Genomic DNA, 5159 nt, shown 5'->3' with positions numbered 1-5159 from the left:
CTTAATATTAGATTTTAAAGCCGTTTATAACATTCCATAGGCCTTTTTTTTGTTTACACTGTCAGAAATAAAATATACTATAATTGTATTTTAGCCCTTTACTGGGGCAGTAACCTCAAAGGTGCAACTATACCCCTAAAAGGGAGCACATTAGTACCATACACGTATGCATGCTTTAAGGGTCTATAGATAAGTTACAAAGGTGCACCTTTGAGGGTACCTCATGAAAAATAAACATGGTGTTACATAAGTACTAACATGTATTATTATTATTATTATTACCATGGTAAATTTGTGGTTACTGCAGTTTTACTACAAATACTGTGGTAAACTGTGGTTACTGTAATAAAACCATGGTTACTTTTTTTAAAAGGCTGCCAGGCTTTTGTACCCCTAAAGTTGAAACTTTAGCATATTTTTTTCTGACAGATTTAAACAGCAATTACAGAACATAACACAGTCCATTTGAACTTTTAACAACCAGTTTAAATAAATTTACTTGCACAAACTAGCCAATTTAAAATAGATATTACATGTACACAAAAGTTTGGGGTCAGTAAGATTTTGTAATATTTTTGAAGTCTCATGCTCATCAAGGCTGCACTTATTTGAACAACAAAAAAAAAGTAGAAAAAAGCAGCAATATTGTGATTAGTGGAATATAACAATTAAAAATAACAATTTTCTATTTTAATATATTTTATGTATATTTATATATATTTATATATTTTAAATGTAATTTAAAATGCATCTGTGATCAAAGCTGAATTTTCAGCATCATTACTCCAGTCTTCAGTGTCACATGATCCTTCAGAAATAATTATAATATCATTTGCTGCTCAAGAAACATTTATTATTATAGCTGCTTCATATTTGTATGAAAACCGTGATGCATTTTTCAGAATTAATTTTATATATAGTAACAATGTTATGTAATGTAATGCAATAACGTGGCAATGGTTTCTTAAGATCTACTTAAGCTTCTGATGCTTTTGGTAAGCATCTTATTTGCAGCACCCTATTTGAACAATCACTCTGAGCCATGCGTCAGCAGCGAACGCTGTCTGTGATTGATTGGTTCTGTCTTTCAGCATTTGCGTGTGTTCCGATGAGCAGGAGAAATCCAACACAATCATTCGCTAATATAGTCTATTTTAACACTTAGAAGCTTATTTTATGCAACGAATTTCTTGATAAATAAATAAAATGAATGGTTAAAAATGCACTTTAGAATCGATATTTTTTATGTGAGGATCGATCTACCCATCCCTAGCACTCAGTCTTCAGTCGGTGTGAAATATTCTGAAGAGAGGTACGTGTCTCTGTAGTGTTAATGGACAACTTATGTTCCTAGAGCATATTAAATAGAAGTTACAATGAAATCAGAACAAAATATTTTGGTAATACCGTTGTTGACCCTGTTATGTGTAAAATTAGAGGTTGTACATGTTTAATACTTGCATAAACTGTATCACTTTAAACCTGCGATTGTGTCGTACTTCCATGAACGGTACAACATCTGAAATATCAGTTTATGTCCTGTGTTCATTCTCATCAGTATGAGGATGCTTGTTAATGTTGATCTGAGTTTCATTTCATTACATTTGGATGATTGCATAAAGTGAAATGCGCGCCAGTAATCGGCGGTGCATTTTGGGTAATGTAGTTCATAACTCAGCATGTTATATGTGTTAAAGAGAAGAAACTGAAACTGTGAATTGTTACTTTCGTATTGTAAGTCGCCTGCATATTAGAAAAATGTGGCAATGCACTAACTAAATGATGTATTTGCAGATTGTGAAACCAGAACAGATGATTGTTGTAACACTGTCCCATTTCATGCTTGCAGGTATGAGTTATTGTATTCATTTTGTTCTATTATTGTTTTATTAACTTTCAGTATTCATAAATCATATTAATTCTATATAAAAATGTGCCTCTGGTGTAATGCATTATATTGAGTGGAACAATTACTCAATTACAGTTACTGTAAAAAAAAACAACCTGTAACATGAGTCTGTGTGAAACATTCTGAAGAGAGATTGTGAAACCAGAACAGATGATTGTTGTAACACTGTCCCATTTCATGCTTGCAGTAAACACCCAAGAAAAGGCACTACTGGTGTTTGTCCTTATTCGAGGTTGATCCTTTGGTGCATCCAGTGTTCCGCTACACCTTTCAAATGAGCATGCGATAATAGCATGCGTAAACAAGTGTTTATTTGTGGATTTGTAAGCATTCTGTTTCGTTCATCATAACAGTAACCTAGACTGAAAAATAATGCTGATGGATTGTGTTTTTATTATGATTTTCATCAGACAATCCCATTCACTGAGATCATACCGGGTGGTCTTCACCCAGGAGAGATGATTGTTATACAGGGATGTGTTATGATGTAATGATGCGCACAGGTAAAATCCACTAAATACATCCGTCGGATTATTTTCATAAAGTACATAAATGCATTATTAAGGTTCTATGTCCTTCTGAGACCCAGTTTCATTTAATGTTCATTGTGGTGAATACTATTTGCCTGCTGCTTAAGAAACCGTCTGAATTTACCACCCACAGTGCAAAAACGTAAGCGATACTGTCATTCATCCAAATGAGTTTTAACATACAAAATCGCTATAATTCACCTAAATGTTATATTCATATTTCAGAGGTTGTAGTAGGTTCCTAGTGGCAACACTGACTTACTACAGATAAAAGTTTGGCAATAATTCCTTATATCCATGTACTATACTCGATTATTAGAGAAATAAAATCATCATAATTCACCTAAATGTTATAATGACATTCCAGTTGCAGTAGTAAGTCTTTAGTAGCTGACTAGATATGATTTTTCCAATATCTCCCTTTATATGAATATATATTCATATAAAGGGAGATATTGGAAAAATCATATCATTAGTTAGATATTTATACCAGTAGATAACTCGAAGAAATTAGCAAGAGTTATGTAGAAGCAAGAGCTAATGACTATTCTGGGGTTCTTCTATTGAGGACATTCATTCCCTTTTCTCAATCAGTGGAACTCTGCTTATGCATGGAAAGTAATGTGAGGAGTGCTGTTTCTATGAACCACCTGCATTGATGTTTATCGGCTAGCTGCACGTGAACACTTATGATGGTTTCAAACTAGCTCAAAATGCATGTGGATTACAGGAAGACTGTTTGATTTTTGTTTCAGGTTGAAATCATTGGCTTTCATAGACTGGAACTCTAGTTTCGTTTGCATGGATGCAAGTCAGTTTTTTCAAAGGTAGCTTTGTTATTGTGCCATTCTTGTCATGAACTAAAGTCATTACCATTTATGTACAGTATCTTTATCAATTATTTGTGGTATTTCATATTCTGACTTTTTTCTGAGTTTCTTTTCTGTTTTTTTTTTTCCCCCCACTGTAATTAATTATTTTTCTTTTGGGGGGCGGTATTCTGTGATTTATGTGATTTTACACTGGAAACAAAAAAAACTCTCTTCAATGATTAACAGTAATAAAAAAAAAAAAAGGCCTTCATGGTCCTCATATATATAGTAGTATATATATGGACCACGTTGTGCAAGTTTATGTAACCTTGAGATAAGTAGAACGAGCATTACGTTAACTTTATCAATATGGGGAAACTCCGCTTCTCTGAAATACTGAAGCCTGAATCGATAACGTCCTGCATGAATAAATGGCATTTCAGCCTGTCAAAACAGGTGGGCCCGGCTGCCTATCCACTTGTTAAGTCTGACGTCACGTGTCACCGCTTCCGTGTCCAAACACACTATCAGATACCACGAGAAAACAACAAAATGTGCTAATATACACTCACAATGTGATATAATACTACCAAAAACAATATAATCCTAACCTTTAACTCCACACCGAAATCCCAGATAGCAAGACAATGAAAATATAAATAAATAAATATAAAAATTATTTGTGTTTGGGATGCTGTGAGCATGGAGACTGTAGTGTAGACTGTAAGTTTGAAAACGTTTAGCTTAAATGTTTAATATGAATAAACAGTGCTCATAAACGGCTGCTGAGGTAGTATTCTCAAGTGAAGTGAGTTGAGGCTTAGACCCGGAAACAGCACTTCTTAATAACCACTTAACAACCGAATACAAGTCAGTGCTGAATGATATTTCATCAGAATCGTTCAGCTGAGAAGTGGCAGAATCGACTTAGGTGCAGCACTGTAGCACAGTCAGCTACACAATGCTCATTCCTGTTAGCTCAGGGAGCAAAGGTTATGTTACTTACCAGAGCATTCTCTATCGATACAGTTCACTCGCATTGTGTTAACTTTAATGCTATGGCAAACAAAATAAAATAGCACCCTGCTACAAGCGCAGAATGAAAAGCTATCCTGCGAGCCCAGCCCTAGGGCGCTTAAGATGAGGGCCCTAAGGGTTGCATGGGCTAATATAAGGGTGGAATTAATCCAGAATCAATTGGTGCTTTTCCTCTGCATGGTACTGCGCGGCTCACTTTTGGGGGATTTTCTGAGGCAGAGGTTCCAAGCGAGCCGTACCGTTACCAAAATGTGACGTGTAAACCCTGCTGATCACTGATTGGCCGGAGAGAATCGTCACTACCCGCGTCATTGAACTTGCGACACGAGACACTAGACCCTCTAGATTAAAATAGCACAGCCAGCGAGGATCGAACGCAACTTTTTTTGAATGAATGCAACAGTTTTGAATGAGCCTTTTTTTAAACAACAAAATAATGGCTGTTTCGTGGTCTGTTGAGGAAGTACAGACGGTCCTCTCGTTGATAGCCGAGAAGTATGATATACCATTAGAATGTAAGTTATTGGTTACTACCTGCTAGCTAGCGACACTTTACTGACATTGAATGCTGAATATTTTAATTTTCTTCATCATCATCCAGCTCTTTGTCACAAAATAAGCTTAATAATACATCTTCAGTAGTTAAAAACGCTGTCTTCTCTTTTCACCTACCAGGTTTAAGTTTAATTAGCCTATAATTTTTATATTTATATAAGTATAGAGTGATATGTCAGTAAACAGACAATGAATAAAGCAAATAAAATGTTAATAGATTTGAACTAGTATGAAATAAATGTACTTTTAATACACTATATTACTATTTTACTAGGGTTTGTAATAAAAATATAGCAAATAACTGAATGATACTGA

Source organism: Sinocyclocheilus anshuiensis, unplaced genomic scaffold (assembly GCF_001515605.1).
Source record: "Sinocyclocheilus anshuiensis isolate Anshui unplaced genomic scaffold, SAMN03320099.WGS_v1.1 scaffold1534, whole genome shotgun sequence".
NCBI lineage: Eukaryota > Metazoa > Chordata > Actinopteri > Cypriniformes > Cyprinidae > Sinocyclocheilus > Sinocyclocheilus anshuiensis.
The sequence above is the reverse complement of the archived record's forward strand: the minus strand, read 5'-3'. Positions refer to the sequence as shown.